We start from the raw sequence: 20434 nt of genomic DNA, 5'->3' as shown, positions 1-20434 counted from the left end.
GCTCCCCACCATCGCACTCCTTCCCCGCCCAACCCACACCCCATTGCTGCGCCCTCCACAGAGCTCGGGCCATCGCCCCCAAGCACTCCGACGGCGACCATCGCATCAGAGCCGCGCCGTCGACCCCAAGCACTCCGACCATCCTCCTCCGCCATCGTCCCTCACCACCATCCTCCTCTGCAGACCTCCTCCCTCGAGCAGGCCCTCCGCACAAGCTGAACCGAGCACCAAGGAGGAGATTGGTATACTGTTCAAGCAAGTTTGTGTTGCTAATTTTTTCTTGAATCAATCTGTTGGGTGTCCTTTTGTACTTAAAATAGATGCAGTTTATCTTGCTAATTTTTGCTTGTACTGATCTATTGGGAGTGTTTATTTACTTTATAGTCACTCAGACATAATAAGCATTTTGCATTATTAGTGAAGAAACAACAACAGGAGACAACCCAGGGACCAAGGAGCGCCCTTTTATCATCAGTATCTACTGGAACTGTGTGAAATTATATGCGGTTGTGTCAACTGCAGTCTGGTTGTAGATTTGAAGTTTGCTCATTTTTCATATTGATGTCAGATCAAACTGTGTGAAAGCATTAGCATGTTGCTTCCATTATTTAGTTTATCACGGTTGCACCCTTGATTTTGTCCTTCGATTTGTATCTTATTAATATGCTCCCTCCGTTTCAAAATAGATGACTCAACTTTATACTAACTTTAGTACTCCCTCCGTCCCGAAAAACATGTCGTGAGTGGATATTTGCAATTTAGCCCTCCACGTTTTCCCGACCGAACCCGAGGTCCCTCTTCTTCCTCGCTCTCGCTCTCACTCTCTCCCGGCCGAACCCGACGACGGGCGCCGCCTTGCCGCCCCCCACCGCCCCTCTCCGCCACCGCTCCTCCCGCCCCACGCCGCCCCCGCTGCCACCACCCCTCCCGCCTCACGCCCCACGCCGCATCGTTCCCCGCCTCGTTCCCCAACGTGAAGCACGCGCTTTTTTTGTCGATCCTCCTGTCGTTCCTGTCCGACGGCCATGTGTTTACCTCACCGGGGCACGGCAGTGGGGCGCCCTCCTTTCTCGCATTCCTGGCGCGGCGGCTACTCGGCGGATTGCAAAGAGGCAGGTGGAGGAGCTCACCAAGTAGCCCGCCGGAGTCAAAGGTCTCCTTTTCCCCCTTCTCCTTCCTTTGATCTACTGCGCCCATACAATTTCTTCTTTTATCTTCTTGGATTGTTCGGGCCATGTCCACCCAATTTCTTCTTCATCATCCTAGATTTCTACAGGCATTCGAGGATAGGGACAAGCCGGCGGCGCAGCCAATGACTGGAGCGGCGGCGCGAGCTCTGTCTCCGGGGAGAAGCCGATGGGCGACGTCAGCGAGCTCGTCTCCGTGCGTTAACCCCTCTGTGCGTTGCGGGGTGGGGAGGCAACTCCGTGAGCTCGTCTTCGTGCGGCTACCGGGGGTTTGCCCCTCAGCTCGCCGCAAACTCTATTTCCGGGGAGAAGCGGCATCGGCGACTCCGTGAGGGCGGCCGCCGGCGCAAGCCCAGGTTCGCCCCTCACCCCATCCATCCCAACTCCAAACTCTGAAACTTCGTTTTTTCTTTTCTGAAATGAACTCTGAAACTTCGTTTTTTCTTTTCTGAAATGAACTATGAAACATCTTCTGGTGGAAGGAGTGGCAGTTCAAGGACATCTTCAGCAGTGGTCTGAATTGATTCAGGTGATTCCTGAATTGCTGCATTTTCAACTGCACTAAACAACTGCATTCTCAACTGCTGAATTAGACTGAATATTCCTCCTGTATAATGTCACAACTAAACATCTGCACTTCTAGAATTAGTGTGCACTTATAGAACTAGTCTACACTTATAAAATGGCACAATAGTGTACAGGAGTAATCTGTCATGTGACAGTAGTCATGATTAATCATCTTGAGCTTTTTCCATTTAATTTTTGAATCACAGCATCATTTAAATTTGTTTTTAAACTTGTTTCATGCATCCATGGCCGCACCATAGCAGCGAGTACTGCTTGTTGAGATACTACTACTCCTGTCAATAGCATACTGAATACTCCTGTCAATAAACTGAATGGCACAGTACTGTACAGGAGTATTTAGACAGTTTAATGCTGACGTATAAACTGAATGTTTAGACAGAGTTCTTATTCATGTGCTCCTGTCAATAGAATCAAAACTGATTTATTACCTTTCCAAGTTTGTTTCTGAACAGTAGTGACCTGGAGTAGTGTAGTGGTCCTGTAGTGACCAAATTTTCAAATACTCTCTCTAAGTTGGTGAAAATACCCCTTATACTTCATGCTCAAGATGTTTTTTGCAGAAAATGCTGCCATACTCAAGTTTTTTTGCTGAAAATACTCCATGTTCAAGTTGAATGCATCCAAAAATTTGTGTTGTCAGTGAGGGACTGAAGAAAATGTGTTCTCAAATTTATTTACTGTAGATCCAGTAGAACAAATTGTGTTGGCAAATTTCAAATTGTGTCTCAGACAATGGCCTGGAGTACTCATCATGGAGTAGTTCTGGTAGATTTCTTGGACTTCAGATTTCAAGATCATGGAGTAGTTCTGGCATGGAGAGTAGTTATGGCAGATTGCTGTATTAATATAGGAGTACTCTGTTTAGAACATGGAGTAAATTCAGTAGAAATTTTTACAGCATGTACTCAAAACTTTAGACTTGCTTTTGTACCACTCCAGCTTACTCAAAACTTTAGAACATGTTCAGTTTTCAGTTAACTCCATACAAGGGACTCTTGCTTTTTTACTAAAGCTAGATTGCAATTGCAGTAGAAGATAATCTCATATCATCAGTAGATTGCAATTTGGAGTATCATCTAACTGATGATATGGGATTAGCAAAGGCCTTGCTTGCCAAGCATACAGATTAGCAAAGGCCTTGCTTGCCACTAACCTTAAAAGTATACTGATTGTGACATTAGCATGCCTCATTGAAATAAATCCAAATATTTTAAATTAATTCAAATAACTAAAATTAATCCAAATTAATTCAAATAACTAAAATTAATCCAAATCAATTCAAATAATTCAAATAACCCAAATTAATTCAAATAACCTAGATAATTCATTTAATCCAAATAACCCAGATAATTCCAATAAATTCCAACAAGGAGTTGATATACAAGGATTAGACAAGGCATACACAAGGGCATGCCATAAGGGCGTCTTTGTCCCCTCTTGACACAAGATTACATGTCAAGGGCCTCGGTGCCCAAGACAGCAGGACCTCGACTACGTAGTTCGTACTCGCGGTGGATAGGAGCGCTAGGGTTTTTGCCTGGCTGCTCTATGATGCGGGAGGAGAAGATAGAAGGAAATAACTTTATTGCTTGTCCCTAAAGGGTGCTAACTATCTGATATATAAAGGCCCCATGGGCTAATAACAAACTAGAAACCTATACGAAACAAACTAGTCTAGGAACTAATGTGCCCGGATCAGGACTCCTGTCCAGCCTGCGCCTTGCCTGATGCAGCCGTCGGCTGCTCCTGGCCGCGCGGCCCACGTCTGTAAGACGTGCCCCACATGACATCTCTCCCCCCCTCGACGAGCAGCTCGTCCTCGAGCTGAAAAGCGGGGTAGCGCTCGACGAAATTGTCAAGATCCTCCCATGTAGCTGACGAAGCTGCTTCACCCTTCCAATGGACGAGTAGCTGGCGAACGCCGCGTGCTAGGCGCGCACGAGTCACACGCTCTGGTTCTGGAACAGCCGCCCCGTTGTGGATCGAAGGCAATCCCGGCGGTGTAGTTGGAGGAATGCCGAAGAACTTCTTGAGGAGGCCCACGTGGAACACGTCATGGAGGCGCGAGCGTGCCGGAAGCTCAAGACGGTATGCCACGTCATTGATCACTTCTGAAATGCGGTACGGCCCATAGAAGCGTGGCTTGAGCTTGCCCCTGGTTGGCAAGTTGAGAGAGGACGCGGCGCGCTGTCGAAGGCGAAGCCAAACCCAATCGCCCACCTCATGCCGAATGTCCCGATGACGTCTGTCGTAGTAGGACTTATAGACCGCCTGTGCCTGTTGTAGACGATAGCGGACGTCCTCGATAAGTTCGTCGCGCTCAGCCATGCTCCTGGCCACTGCAGCTACCCGTGTGTCGCCGGGCTCGTAAGAGCGAATAGTGGGAGGGTCACGGCCATACACAAGCTTGAACGGAGTCTCTTGGGTTGCTGTCTGGTAGGCGGTGTTGTATATGTACTCAGCCCAGGGAAGCCACCGGAGCCACTGCTTGGGACGATCCCCGGTAAGACACCGTAAATACATCACAATGATCTTGTTAGCAGCCTCCGTTTGACCATCCGACTGCGGGTGAAATGCCGACGTCATGTGCAGCTTTGTCCCCGTGAGGCGCATGAGCTCTCGCCAAAAAGCGGAGGTGAAGACGGGGTCGCGGTCAGAGACCATGGACTGCGGCACGCCATGGAGACGAACAACCTCAGCGAAGAACACCTGTGCCACTGACTCTGCCGTGTATGGGTGGGCTAACGCCACAAAATGGCAATACTTGCTGAAGCGATCCACCACGGTGAGGATGACAGACTTCCCGCCTACTCGAGGAAGCGCTTCCACGAAGTCGATGCCGATGTCAGTCCACACGCCCGTGGGCACCGGCAGCGGCAGTAGCAGCCCAGCAGGGTGCAAGTGCTCGGACTTGTACCGCTGGCAAGTACCGCAATTGCGGACGTACTCCTGCACCGTCTTGCGAAGGTTAGGTGCGTGGAAATCGCGGCGGAGACGATGCAATGTGCGCAGGACGCCTTCATGCCCATCATCGTGCACGGCACTGAGAATCTCCTGGAGTAGCGGGGATGACGGCGGAATGTAGAGGCGGCCGTTGAAAGTAACGAGGCCGTCGGAGAGCGCCCAAGGCTGTTGCCGCGCACCTGCCGTGATATCCTCCCGCAGTGTGACGAGCGCCGGATCAGTGGACGTCGCTTGCCGGAGGCGATTGATGAAGTCGAAACGAGGCCCCGAGACCGCCATGATCGTCGTCTCCTCCGTGTCGCGGCGGGAAAGTGCATCCGCCACCGTGTTGGTACTACCTGCCTTGTACTCCACCGTAAAGTCGAATCCCAGGAGTTTGCCAACCCAATGATGCTGCGGGATGGTGGCCAAACGCTGGTCAAGCAGAAATTTGAGGCTGTAATGATCCGTTTTTACCACAAACTGGTGCCCCCATAGGTACGGCCTCCAGTGGCGAATCGCGAGCACCAGGCCGATGAGTTCCCGTTCATACGCTGCCAGGGAACGGTGACGTGGCGCGGCTGGCCGGCTAAAGAAAGCCACCGGGTGGTGGTCCTGAAGAAGGACGGCCCCGAAACCGTACGTCGATGCGTCACACTCGACGATGAACGGCCGTGTAAAATCCGGTAACGCGAGGACGGGAGCCGTGGTGATTGCCGTCTTGAGGGTGTTAAAAGCTGCTGCCGCCTCCGGCGACCAAGAGAAACCATCCTTGCGAAGGAGGGCCGTCAGGGGCGCGGCAACCACGCCAAAGTCCTTGACAAACTTGCGGTAGTATCCCGCAAGGCCGAGAAAGCCCCGAACCGCGCGCGCCGAGCGTGGTTGCGGCCAGTCCGCCACTGCCTGCACCTTTTCCGGATCCATGGCCACGCCTGCAGCGGAGATGGTGTGACCCAGGTATGCGATTGATTCAACGGCGAACGCGCATTTGGAGCGCTTGACGAAGAGCCGGTGCTGGTGCAGGACCGTGAAGACGGTGCGCACATGTCGGAGATGGTCAGCCCATGTCTCGCTGAAAATGAGGATGTCGTCAAAGAAGACGAGAACAAAACGGCGCAGGTATGGCCGCAGCAGATCATTCATGAGGGCCTGGAACGTGGCCGGCGCGTTGCAGAGTCCGAACGGCATCACCAGAAACTCGTAGAGGCCGTCATGAGTACGGAAAGCTGTCTTCGGGATGTCCTCCTCACGCATCCGCACCTGGTGGTAGCCGGAACGTAAATCGAGCTTGGTGAAGAAACGAGCGTGCCGTAGCTCGTCGAGGAGTTCGTCCACCACCGGAATCGGGAACGCATTCTTGACAGTAATGGCGTTCAGGGCGCGATAATCGATGCAGAAGCGCCAGGACCCGTCGGCCTTGCGGACCAGCAGTACCGGGGACGAGAATGCGGAACAACTCGCACGGATGATACCTTGGGCGAGCATGGCGGCGCACTGACGCTCCAGCTCGTCCTTGTGCGCGGCCGGGTATCGATACGGACGGACGGCCACCGGGGCGGAACCAGGTAGCAGGGTGATGCCGTGATCGCGGCTGCGGGGCGGTGGCACGCCGGAGGGGTCGGCGAAGATGCCGTCGAACTCGGTGATGATGGCGTCCAGGAAGTCGCGGCCGCTGCATGATTTTAGGGCTGGCCCGTCCGGTCTTGCAATGCCGTGCCAGCACACCCGATGGCCCCGCCGCCAGAATGTCATGGAGAGGGCTCGGAAATCCCACAGGATCGGTCCGAGCGACGCCAGCCACTGCGTGCCCAGGACGATGTCGTAGCCCGCGAGCGGCAAGGAGAGGAAATCCTCCGCGAACTCCTCGTGGCCGATGCGGAAGGGCACGACGTGGTACGCGCCCTGGCACGGAACGCGCTCGCCGTTGGCCACCGTGACGCGCATCTTCTCTGTGGTGGGGGGCGGTAACGTAGCACGAGCGGCCGCCTCTTCGGCGATGAAGTTGTGGGTGGAGCCTGAATCGATCAGGGCGAGGAGGGAGACACCTCCGAGAGTAATCTGCATCTGCATGGTTTCACTCGTGCGCACGCCGGCGATCGCGTGGAGCGAGATTTGAGGGTCGGCCCGCGATGCATCATCAGTGGCGGAGGCCGCGTCGTCATCGTCGTCGTCCGGCGCTAAGTCGAGGAGAAAGATGCGCTGGCACACGCGGTTGTGGCCCCTGCCAAACTTCTCGTTACAGTTGAAGCAAAGGCCCAGGCGACGGCGTTCCTCCATCTCTGTCTGGGAGAGACGCTTGATTGGGCGTCCGTCCGGCAGATTGTGGCCCTGCTGAGGCGCGGCTGGTGGGGCCGGAGCGGGGGGCGCGAGGCGTGGTCCTGGTGTCGGCATCGGCAGGATGCCCTTCTGTGGAAAACGCACCGGTGGCGTGGCGGAAAGCGCGCACTGGTCGTGCAGCTCCAATTTGCGGGCGAGGCTCATGGCGACGGCGAGGGACTGTGGGTTATGGATCTCCACGTCGAGGCTGAGGGGTGGCTGGAGTCCCGCGGTGAAGATCTGCACTTTCTGTGTCTCGGATAAGGTGCCTGCCCGGGGAAGGAGTGCCTCAAACCGCTCCTGGAAGTCGACGACGGACGTCGTGCGTTTGCACGCCATTAGTTCGCCCAGCGGGTTAGCGCGCAGCGGTGGCCCGAAGCGGAGATTGAGCAGCTCGGAGAAGCGGCGCCACGGAGGTGTGCCCTCGTCGCGTTGGACCTGCATATACCATAGTTGGGCAGGACCCTCGAGATTGTAGGACGCCATCCACACCTTCTCCTCCTCGGCGATCCGTTGTTGATGGAAGAAGGACTCGCATCTGTTGATGAAGGCGAGCGGATCAGACTTGCCGTCGAACTTGGGGAAGTCCATCTTCTGGAACCTGGGCGGCCGATCATTGTGGTGCTGCCCATCATGGGCGGCGTCAGCGCTGGACGAGGAGGAGGACTTGTCCTTCTGGAGTGCGGTGACGGACGACTGCAGGGACGTCACCGTGGCCGTCAAGGCCTCGATCATCTTAGCCAGATCCGCGGTGGTCGGTTCTGCCATGCCGGAAGTGACCCAGGCGGCAGCGGATTGTGGCGATGTCGGGGAGCTGGGCGCGGACACAGGGGGGAAAGCGGCCGGCGGATGGAGCGTGGACGAGGAGGAGGATCGCCTGGAACCTGATACCAAGTTGTCAAGGGCCTCGGTGCCCAAGACAGCAGGACCTCGACTACGTAGTTCGTACTCGCGGTGGATAGGAGCGCTAGGGTTTTTGCCTGGCTGCTCTATGATGCGGGAGGAGAAGATAGAAGGAAATAACTTTATTGCTTGTCCCTAAAGGGTGCTAACTATCTGATATATAAAGGCCCCATGGGCTAATAACAAACTAGAAACCTATACGAAACAAACTAGTCTAGGAACTAATGTGCCCGGATCAGGACTCCTGTCCAGCCTGCGCCTTGCCTGATGCAGCCGTCGGCTGCTCCTGGCCGCGCGGCCCACGTCTGTAAGACGTGCCCCACATGACATTACACAAGACATACACAAGGAGCACCTGATTACATGACATAAGGGCCTCTTTGCCCCCTCTTGACTACATTCTTTCTCTGGCCACTTCTTCCCTTCCCTTCCCTTTACTTTTCTTTCTTTTCCCTTCTTTAGCCAATTCTTTCCTTTCATTTTCTTTTCCTATTGCAATTTCCATTTCTTCTATAATGGCCCTAGTATCAACAACTACCCGACTGTCGCAATATACACTGATGATTTCCCTGCCAGCATTCTGAATGCGATCCTTGTGCAAGTGGGGCAACTTATATTGATTTCCTCCTTTGTCTTTCATAACTTCAAACATAACTGCTTCTAATGTGATAAAGCTTCTGTGCAACTTGTCGGGATCGTAGTTCTCGAATTCCTCTTCCACACCCTGTACCAGTTCCTGGATGTTTGTAGGTGACCTGCAGTCGGTTAGAGACTGGAGAGAGGTATGGAAGCAGAGGTCCAAACAATTTAACTCAGGGCTATTTGGGGGCTGTTGTAGCAATCGGATGTCAAGATCAGTTTGTTCCACAGCTTCTCGAAAAGCTACATCATTGGGAAGGACATGGGGCTTTGCATTATCCTGTTGGATGAATATTGTTGCTCCCTCGTCATCATCAAGCCACTTATCCTGAATTGTCGGGATAACCTTATTGATTAGATAATCCCTGCACACAGGTCTAGTTACTTTCACTGATGTCAACACTTTTGTTCCCTTTGTTCTGTTATGACTTGTCCGCTTCGCCTCAGTCTCTTCAACGAATGCCCAAATGCCAATCTTCCCGTCGAATGTTAGCTCCCCCTCATTGTTATATCGAGGCCTGGCAACAGCTGTTAGGAACATCACCTTCCCAATGCTGTGAGTGTTTGACACGGTGCGCTTCGGCTCAGGTTCTCCTGGAAGTACATAGTAACTATTCTTCACTCTCGTCATGTCAAACCACTTCTCATCGATGTGAACCATATTCGTCATTGGTTTAAACATAGCCCGAGAAGTTGAGATTGAATTGTCATCGACCATGGACATACAAAATTTCAATCTCGCAAGCTTGTTCTCTAGCTTGAGGTGAGGCTTCACGGTGCTTGTGATGCGGTTGAGCTCATTCAACTGGAACCTCTTATGTAGGGTCGATCGGGCCACACCTAGAGACCGTGCCAGAGATCGAATTGTCCTTCTTTTATTTAGTGGGATTGTTGAGGTCCTCTCTAGATCTAGCTCCTCTCTCTTTCGGCCGGATCTTCCTGGCTTCTTGCTTGAGACATCTACTTCTTTGCCATCGGCAATTTGCTTTTTAGCCAGTTCCCAGATTCTTTCAACAGATCGTACACTTATGTCCAACAGGTTTGAGACTAGCAGCTTGTCGTCTGGTTGAACAGACCCATCTCTGAGCTCGATTACCAGCAAGGCAAAGTAAACACCATGCCTCTCCTTATCTGACAATTCTCTTCTTTTCTCTTGAAGTATCCAATTCATAACTTCATCCTCTTCCTCTTGAGCTTCATCCTCTTGAGCTTCATCTTCTTGAGGCATCCAATTCATAGCTTCATCGTCTTCCTCTTGAGGCATCAAGTTCAAATCCATATCTCCATTCTCTGCCACTTGAGGTTCCTCCTCTCCAAGGACCCAATTCAAATTAATGCCTTCATCGTCTTCCTCTTGAGGCATCAAGTTCAAATCAATGGTTTCATGTTCTTCCTCTTGAGGCATCAAGTTCAAATCCATATTTATGTGTTCCTGCCATCAATGACAAAAGATGAGTACACCATGGTACCATAACAAGAATACACACACACAAAATGAGTATGCAAGTCAAACAAGAAATAGGTGCCATGGCACCATTTCTAGTTTGGTTGCCACAGTACCCAAACAAGAAATGGTGCCATGGGACCATTTCTACAAATGGCTGCCATGGCATCATTTATAGAAAGGCTGCCATGGCAGCCAAACACTTTGCTCTAACCATAAGCCATTTTCTCTAGTTAGAGTAGTTCACAGAATTTTACTCTAGTTAGAGTAGTTTTGCTGAATTTTACTTGCTCATAGTACCATGCCTATGGTAGAAAAGTGTCAAGAAAAATATACTCCTGTCAATAGAATCAAAACTGATTTATTACCTTTGCATATAAACTACTCCTAGTGAAACTACAACACATTCCAATCAATTTATGTTTGCTTATTTTTGTTTTTTCTCTCTACAGGAAATACTTTGGCATGGTACAGTTTGACCAGCCACATGACCAAATTAGTTAACCTACTCCGTTTAGTCTGCATCAAGGTACAGATATTTAAATGTTTCCTTGCATGTTCAACTGAATTATGGCCGAGTTTAGATATTTAACAAAATTATGACATCTTGTGAGGTGGTGCCTTATTCAGCCTGTGCAAGCTTGTGATTTCGTGTGCTGTATGTAAATTGTAATCATCTTCAGCCTACTCCTTCAGTACAAACACCTGACTGACTCTTCAGATTGTGATTCGATTTTCGCAATTGATAATCACCGTAGTCAGCAAGCAATTCAGCATCATTTGGGTTCCTGTATGTAAACCTAACAATGGAGTTTGTGACCTGCATTAGATTATTAGACATCTTTCATGCGTCATGTTTTGGACAGTTCTATTAGAGTTTTGCTTTGGTTCATGCTATTCAACTTACATTCCTTTTTTTAAAGAAAAGCTTACATTCCTTGATATAGCTTGATAAGCCAGCTTCGTAAAATAGATCTGACATTCAGACATGTCGGGGAAAATTCTACTAGCACTTGATGAAATGGCATAGTAAATGGCAGTTAAGCATGTACTCCAAATATTCAGGACAGATCATTCATTCAGATTTAACAAGAAGCTAGTAAGAGTCCTCCAAAATGTATGTGAAATGTAGCCAGTCTGCACTTGCACAAGTAGCCAGTCTGCACTTGCAAATAATAGGCTTACTCTGCTCTAACAAGTAAGCAAATAACTCCATGGAGAAGTCAGCAAGAAGATTTCAGGTTCTGAAACTGAAACAGAGCACTGCACAAGTAGCCAGTCTGCACTTGCAAATTCACAATTTCATTTGGATCGAGCGGCCGATCCCCACATAGTGAACCAGTCGATGTAGCACTTGCAAACCCACGATAAAAATGATGTCTAGCGGCTGATCCACACAAGCATAATTCAGTAGCGCCCACATTGACTTGTAACACTGAAATCTTCAAGCTACTTTCATTTTGTTCTTTGTTCTTCAGTTAACATTGGAGAGTACAGTATTCAGTTAACATTGTTCTTCCTGACGGAACACAAGGAGCAGAGGAGCAACTCCTTACAGTACCTTCTTCTTCCTGATGAACAGGAGCTGTGGCGGCAGCTGGGCAGACGAGCAGCAGCAGTATGGGCAGAGGAGCTCCACCGGCGGGGGAGAAGCAGCAGCAGTATGGGCAGAGGAGCTCCACCGGCGGGCGCGCGGGCAGGGAAGAAGGAGCAGCACGGGCTCGCGCGGGAGATTGAGGAGGACGAGCTGGAGATCGAGGAGGAAGTGCGCGAACTCCTAGTCCACCGATCGTGGAGGCAGTTTCCGGCGAAGCCCGTAGGGGATCGCGACCAGGAGGGATTGCGGCAGCGCACGCGCGGAGGATCGCGACCAGGAGGAATTGCGGCAGCGCACGCGCGGAGCTCAAGAAGGATGCGCGGGAGCTCGAGGAGGACGTGCGCGAGCTCGAGAAGGACGTATCGGGAGGTTCCGGCGACGCCCGTTGGTAATTGCGGCGGCGCAGGTCTGGGCGACGGCGGCGGAGCAGTACCTGGCGACGAAGGCGGCGGAGCAGGTACTTCGCGATGGTGGCGGAGCACTTCCTGGTGGGCAGTGAATCACGCAGCTGGGCGACGCCGGCCGCTGGCGACGACGGAGGAGGAAGACTGGGGTGCGGACTTGTTTGATACGGTTTTGAAACCATGAGGGTGTTTCTGTAAAATTGCGAATGAACTGTGCTCACGACATGTTTTTCGGGACGGAGGGAGTACAAAATTGGGTGTTGAACCGGTATGGGCCCAAGCCCATCATATGTATCACTTAGGGCCCAAGCCCATGAGGAGAAGCTGACCTAGAAGGGGCATCCAGTCCTCCCGTTCCCAGTGAGAGCCGCCACACACACTCACACTCACGCTGCAGGTACTCCTCTCTCCCTGAGTCAACATGGTATCAGAGGCCAGGTTCGGCGGGGCCTGACGGACGGCGGCGCCGGCCGGCGAGGCGCGGGCGCGGGCCAGTGCCTGGGCGACGACGGTCGCGGCGTCAACGCGCTGCTGCGCACGAGTGGTCGGGCACGGCGCTGCCTGCGCGGCCGTGCACGGGCTGACGCGGCAGAGGACGGAGGGACTCGCGACCTGAAGGCTGCGCAGGTGTTGTCCATGCGAAGGAGGAGTGCTTGCGTGAGTGCGCAAGGTGCTGCTGGAGTTTCTGTGCTGCTGCTGCTGCGGGAGGAGGTAGGAGAGGTGGTCCTGGAGCTGCCGTTGCTGCTGCTGTTCCTTGGGAGGAAGAGGTGTTGCTTGCTGCTACTGGTGGCGGTCAGTGCTACTGCTGCTGTGGGCTGCTGTTGTTGGGTGTGTAGAGGCTGTGTCTGTTGCTGCTACTGAGTGTTGCTGCTTCCACTCCTCCTGACCAAAGATGGTTGAGCCAACAGGCCTTGCTGAGGCTTTCGAGAAGCTTGCTAAGATCTTCGAGGAGTCGAAATCTGGGGCCATCGTTCCTCGACAGGAAGTGGCTCAGAAGATCGAACTGCCGTCCATGGACATGAAGTTAGAGGGGGCTACCAATTATCTGAGCTGGTCCCGGAGGGCGTTGCTGGCTGTGGAACAGAAGGAGCTTGATGGGCACTTGTTGGGTGTTGTTGCTGAACCAGGAGACAAGACTACTGTGGAGGGAAAAAGATGGAAGGTCATAAACTCTATGCTCATTGGCTGGTTGTTGAACTCGGTGGTGCCCCCCATTGGACGCTCTGTGGAGGGGCTATCCACATCCGCTGCGATATGGACGACTCTGTCCAACTTGTACTCAGGTAAAGGCAATGTCATGCTAATTGCTCAGATTGAGGGGAAGATCAGTCAGCTACATCAAGGCGACGACATGTCAGTGATGACATATGTGGCAGAGCTGCAGGCTTTGTGGGCAGAGCAGGATAACTGCGACCCTCTGGAACTCTACGATGCGGCTTGCATCGAGTCCGGGCGCAAGTGGATTGCACGCAGGCGTGTGCTGAAACTGTTGGAGGGGCTTAGAGGTTGTTTTCATGGCAGGAGGGCATCCCTGTTGCACCAACCTCTCCTGCCCTCTATTGAGGAGACTATTGCTGCTATGTCTCAAGAGGAGGTGTGGCTATCTCTTGAGCATGCAGACATGAAGGTTGTGCCGTCTTCGACATTTGCAGTCACTGAGCGCATGGAGTGGAGCGATCCCAACAAATGTCATATCTGTGGGGAGGCAGGTCACTGGAAGTGGGTGTGTCCAACTCGTGGCAGAGGCAGGGGATACAACGGAGGGGGAACTGGTAGAGGCAGGAGTGCTAGAGGCAGAGGTGGATACTCAGGGACCTCAAGGGGTCAGGCTTCTAGGGGCAGAGGTGGCTACTCAGGACACTCAGGGGATCAGAGGGCTCACATGACAGTGGCAGGAGACACTGGGACGTCAAAAGGCAAAGATGCAGATGATGTTGACTATGGAGACTTTGCTCTCTGGGCCTCCACTGATGAAGGTAATCCAGAACAGGCATCTCTTGCTTCTAATGGGAGTGCTCCAGAGTGGGTTCTCGACTCTGGAGCATCTAAGCATGTTGCTAGTAAATCTTGCGTGTTTGAGTCTTACACTAAGCACCCTCCGTCTCACACGGGCACTATGCAAACTGCTGATGGCACAAACCAGCCTGTCGTAGGGGTTGGCACAGTCAAGTGCACTCCGACCATCTCCCTATCCTCGGTTTTACATGTGCCAGCTTTTCCTGTCAATTTGGTCTCCTTCAGTGCCCTAATTGATCAAATTGACTATCGTGTGATCCTTGACAAATTTGGTTGCGTGATTCAGGAGCGACAGACGAGCCAGACAGTTGGGACTGGCACCAGGCGTAAGGGGCTCTGGTACATGGACCAGGAGGTGCAGCCGGACTTGGTGTGTGCTGCGACCATGGAGGACAAGGAGAAGGAGGCGATGATCCATCACTGTAGGATGGGACATGTATCTTTTGATAAGATGAGTAGAATCTTTCCGGATGTTATGTGTGGGATAGGCAAGGGCAAGTTGACATGTGATGCTTGCAAATATGCCAAACACACACTAGCCTCATATGTGAGTAAGGGGCTTAGGAGCATATCTCCTTTTATGCTTATTCATTCGGATGTATGGAAGAGCCCAGTTGTATCAATGAATGGAATGAAATACTTTGTGACATTCATCGATTGCTATTCTCGTATGACCTGGATTTATTTGATGCGTCACAAAGATGAGGTGTTTAGCTATTTTCAGAATTTCCATGCCTTGGTGAAGAATCAGTTTCAGGTGCAGGTGCAAGTGATCAGGACTGACAATGGGATAGAGTATGTGAACAACACATTTGGGGCCTACTTGTCTGATCAAGGTATTCTTCATCAAACTTCGTGCCCAGACACCCCTCCTCAAAATGGAGTGGCGGAAAGGAAAAATCAGCATATTCTTGAGGTTGCTCGGTCATTGATGTTTACGATGAATGTGCCCAAATTCTTGTGGAGTGAAGCAGTGATGACAGCCACATACCTGATCAACCGGACACCATCAAGAATACTAAGCATGAAGTCTCCGTGTGAGCTAGTATATGGAGAAACTAAGTTTGTTGTTCCCCCAAAATTGTTTGGCAGTACCTGTTTTGTTCGTGATCACCGTCCTTCTGTTGGAAAACTTGATCCGCGAGCAGTGAAGTGTATTTTTCTGGGCTATTCTTCTAGTCAGCAGGGATATAAATGTTGGTGTCCCTCAGAGAAACGCAGGTTTGTCAGTATGGATGTAACCTTCAGGGAGTCTGAGCCATTCTATGGTGAGCCAACAGATCTAAGTGTGTTGTTTCAAGAGCTTGACCATTTACACTCTGTGCAGGATGGTCAAGAGGGGGAGAAGGCTGTGTCTCACACTCAGGAGGATTCTGTGGGCACTAACATTGATGATGATGTGCAGGTTCAAGTCCAGCCAATTGTGGGTACAATTCCGGTTGGTACTCTCACTGATGGTGATGTGCAGGTTCAGGTCCAGCCAACAGTGGGTTCCATTCAGATTGGTAATCTCCAGCTCCCTGTTCCAGATCGGTGGCAGAATATTCTCCTAGTGTACTCTCGACGGCAGCCACAAGTGCCACAAGTGCATAGCTCATCTGACACACGTCTGGTCTATTCACGGCGGCAACCACTTGTGCAGGAGGAGCAGCAAGTGCAGGGGGAGCAACAAGGCAGTGGTGCAAGCTCATCTGACACGGTGGAACTGCCTATTGCGTTGCGAAAGGGGACACGTGAAGCGGCACAGAAGGCTTTACCATCGAAGTTTTTTGATGATCATGACATTGGAAATTGTGTGTCTTATGAGGCTTTGTCTCCTTCCTATAGAGTGTTTGTTGCCTCTCTTCAAACTGTGTCAATCCCAAAGGATTGGAAGGCTGCAAAGCAAGATCCGAAGTGGCGTGAAGCGATGATAGAAGAGTTGGAAGCACTGAGGAAAAACAAGACGTGGGTGCTAACCACATTGCCGGCAGGAAAGAAAGCAGTGAGTTGTAAGTGGATCTATACAGTGAAGCAGAATCCTGAGGGGAAGGTGGAACGGTATAAGGCTAGATTGGTCCCAGAGGATATAGTCAAACTTATGGAATGGACTATGACGAGACGTTTGCTCCAGTGGCAAAGATGAACACAGCAAGGATATTGGTTTCCTGTGCTGCAAACTTTGGGTGGAAGTTGCATCAGTTAGATGTCAAGAATGCCTTCTTGCATGGTGAGTTGAGGGAAGAAGTGTACATGGAGATACCACCAGGTTTTGGTACTTCACAGACCACGGGGAAGGTATGCAGGCTGAAGAAATCCTTGTATGGACTGAAGCAATCGCCGAGGGCTTGGTTTGATAGGTTCAGATGTGCTGTCCGTGCTATGGGGTATGGTCAATGTAATGGTGACCACACGGTGTTCTACAAACACTCACTCTCTGATCGGAAGATCACCATCCTTGCAGTTTATGTGGATGACATTATCATCACTGGAGATGATAAGGAGGAAATAGAGAGATTGAAGGGGTGTCTAAGCAAGGAGTTTGAGGTAAAGGATTTGGGCAACCTAAAATACTTCCTTGGCATTGAAGTGGCTCGGACAGAGAAGGGAATATCTTTGTGCCAACGGAAATACACCTTGGATCTCTTGAGTGACATGGGCATGATGGGATGTCGTGCAGCCCCTACGCCGATTGAACAAAATCATCGAGTGACAACTCAATCAGGTGAGCTGGTGAATAAGGAAGATTATCAGAAATTAGTTGGGAGGTTATTGTACTTGTGTCATACCAGGCCTGACATTACGTATGCCGTGGGTGTGGTGAGCAGATACATGCATGAACCAAGGAGTGGGCATCTTGATATTCTGCACAGAATTCTGAGATACTTGAAGGGGACTCCGGGTAAAGGGTTGTGGTTTGCGAAGAGTGGACATCTTGAGGTGGATGGCTATAGTGACTCTGATTGGGCCAGTTGTCAAGATGATAGAAGATCAACTTCTGGCTACTGTGTGTTTGTGGGAGAAAATTTGGTGTCATGGAGAAGCAAGAAACAGACAGTTGTGTCTAGATCAACTGCAGAAGCTGAGTACAGAGCATTATCTCAAGGGTTGTGTGAGATGCTCTGGGTGAAGTACCTACTGAGCGAGTTGAAACTTCTAAGGGCCCCTTGAAGGTGTGGTGTGACAATCAGTCAGCTATAGCCATTGCTAATAACCCAGTTCAACATGATAGGACAAAGCATGTGGAAATTGATCGCTTCTTCATTAAGGAGAAACTTGATGCTGGGATCATCAGCCTTGGTCATGTCAGTTCTGGGCAGCAGTTTGCAGATTGCTTGACAAAGGGACTAGGAACAAAGGACTGTAACTTGGCATGTGACAAGATGGGAATGATAGATATCTACCACCCATCTTGAGGGGGAGTGTTGAACCGGTATGGGCCCAAGCCCATCTTATGTATCACTTAGGGCCCAAGCCCATGAGGAGAAGCTGACCTAGAAGGGGCATCCAGTCCTCCCGTTCCCAGTGAGAGCCGCCACACACACTCACACTCACGCTGCAGGTACTCCTCTCTCCATGAGTCAACATTGGGTCATCTATTTTGGAACGGAGGGAGTATTTGGTCATCCTTTCCTTCAGGCAAGGCGCCTCCAGAACGTTGTCTCCTCCAGGTAGCGCCTCATCTACCTCCTTGCCCGAAGCAGCGCTGCCTCACCTCTACTTCCTTGCCTGAGTAGTGCCATGTAGGATGACTTGGATGTCACACGTGTGAACATCAAGCATTTACTCAAGTCTGATGAGCCTTTCATTTTGGCATCTCAAGCAACTCAAGTGTACTATGTGCAAGATGATCTTGATACAGATTGGTGTTTTGTTAGAAGTTTTCCACATCCACGAGACCTTTATGAAATGTTTGGAGTGGAAGATGATGTTTATGACCAGCATGATGAACCTATAGTACCAATCCTTGATCTAGATGCCAATGTAGATCTCAGTGTTGATGTTAGAAATATACCTCGTAGTAGGACAGATATAGATGGAACACTCGTTCGTGCAATTCAGCAACCAAAGTGGGTGTCTTTTCCTTCCATTTTTCAGTTATATGCTTACCTACTTGACATCTAATGTGTTGTTAATTTTCTTTTCAGGAAAAAGAATGGAAAAAGGAAGAGACGAGGACAATGTTCAAGAACAAGAGGAAGAGAGGCTGGCAAGACTTAGAGCAAGAAACAGCGAGGATTTTGAACGATTTGGCCGCTTTAGATTTTCAAATATAAATGAAGAAAATGGAGGCCCAGCTAGTCAGTGAAGGTGTGTTGCTCTAATATCTATGCATATAGTCTATTAATTAAATATATGATAGACTAGTAACTACTCTCCATGTTTAGACAATGAGTTGGATCAAGAAACAAAAGGGAAGAAGAGCAAAAAGCGCACTAGAATACAATGTCCAATCCCCCTCAATATGAGGTGCTGCAAGAGACTTAGAGGGAAGCCGCCATTTCCCAAAAGAAGAAGGCAACAGTGCAACAAGATAAGGATGTGACACTTCATCGCAACAAGATGGCAACATCCCCGTGGCAAAAGCTACCTTTCTATCAGTTGATCGGAGAGAGGAGGTAGGTGGTCAGGAGCTTGGCTCTCAATATTGTAAGGTTGTCGTGAACTATGTAATAAAAAGGGATGCTATTCTTCCTTGTGGTGTTGGGAACATGACAACCATGGGGCAAGCTCAAGGGCAATGTATCACATGGCCTTACAAGCATGTAAGCTTAGGTTCTTTTGCTAATTTACAATGACTATCATGGTTGATTGTTTAATACTCTTTTGCTTCTATGTATGTAGTTGGAAGTGGACAAGTCAATGGCAAATGCAGCAATGCGACCACAAGCAAGCTGAGGAGGTAATATACATATTTCTCTTGGCTGAATATTTACATTGGCCGCTGAAAGAGAATTTTTTTACCATAGAATGGCCATTCTTTATGTTCAACACTCCCTGCACAGTTCATTATTTACCATAGAATGGTAGCTTGCACATGTCAATTACTGAAAATTGCTCAAGTTCTTGGAAATTAGCATCATGTACATGCCTGTGTTCAGTCAAAGTGTTTTACATGGAAGAATATATGATTCAGTTTGCACCCAGCACCTAAACTTGTGAAATGTAAATTGGCATTTAAAGTGCGCATTTATACTCCTTTTACAACTCAACTCAGGTTCCTCGAGTTGCCATATTTGCCCATGGAGGACATAATCATATTATTTGCCCGTGGTCTATTTTGTAACTACTGTGCTGAAATCTTTTATGTCATTCCTAGAGACTCTGTACAAATGTTTATCTCCGTGCAAAAAAAGGAAAGGTTCGAACAGAGCATGTTTTGTCTATTTATACAGAATTTTGCCTATTTGTACTACTTACTATGTATAGTACAGATTTTTGCCTATTTGTACATAGTTTTGACTATTTGTTCAATATAGTACTGTATAGAGTTTTGCCTATTTGTCCAGTTTAGCTCAGTGCAAAAGAGAATCGAACTCAAGAGTACTATATTAACTCCAGAGATACATGTTTAACTCAGTTTTAGTTATAGCTTTCACTAATAAGTTGTATTTTTTATACCGAGCAACTTTTGCAAGTTCATTGTACAGGTTTTTGTTTTGCTTATTTGCACATGATTTTTTTGTTTGTGTACTTCAAGCAATTCCTGCTTGATCTAATGATGTAACATTGCTTGCTGTGATGATGAGGTGCTGCTCATTTAGAAGAGTTTTATTTATGCCGACGAGTTAAAAACTGCAGCATGTCAAAATCTTTAATGTGCTAATTTAATACAGGCAGCACCATTTTGAGTTTCTACAGGCAGCAAATCTGCCGATAATCGATGTTACACGTGCCTTGACCAATCTGCCGGGAGAAACTGGACTGCCGGCAAATAGATGGGCACCGGCAATGTAACTGCCAGGAAAAAATGAACTGCCGGGAGAAGTAATCCCCGGCAGCCGTGGGAGAAATTATGTCCCGGCAGTTTGCCTGCCCTTTAAAGTGCTTTCTCCCAGCAGTTTTTTTGTCCTTACATCGGTGTTGTGGTGTAGTGCGCCGCCACGCACGGAGGCTCGCCTTGGAAGTCACCGCCCCCGCCTGGGTCGGTCGGACCCAGAAACGGGGCCATCCCGAAGCCCCGACGCCGGGAATCGTAAGCCGCCTCACTTCCGCTCATCCGCGTCCTCGGGGCCGCCGCCACGACATGCCCGCGCCGGCGAGCCGCCATCTATCTCCGTCCCCAGCCGAGACCAGCAATCGCTAGCGCCACCACGAGAAGGATCCACCCCCGGCACCATTTGGCAGTGGAGGCCCGCCGCCACCACGGCGCAGATGCCGGCGGCAGCGGTGGAGAGGGAGCACCGGTGGGGGAGTT

General features: G+C 50.1%; 1 long non-coding RNA gene across 1 annotated transcript; it reads left to right on the top strand.

Annotated features, from left to right (window-relative positions):
- Nucleotides 1-17345: 17345 nt before the first annotated feature.
- Nucleotides 17346-19517, top strand: LOC119336495. Its single transcript, XR_005162577.1, has 4 exons — nt 17346-18086; nt 18165-18327; nt 18405-18782; nt 18862-19517. It is a non-coding gene; the product is annotated as an uncharacterized LOC119336495 (long non-coding RNA).
- The last annotated feature ends 917 nt before the right edge of the window (nt 19518-20434 follow it).

Source organism: Triticum dicoccoides, chromosome 7B (assembly GCF_002162155.2).
Source record: "Triticum dicoccoides isolate Atlit2015 ecotype Zavitan chromosome 7B, WEW_v2.0, whole genome shotgun sequence".
Lineage (NCBI taxonomy): Eukaryota > Viridiplantae > Streptophyta > Magnoliopsida > Poales > Poaceae > Triticum > Triticum dicoccoides.
Note: the sequence above shows the minus strand (reverse complement) of the source record. Positions and strands in the feature narration are given on the sequence as shown.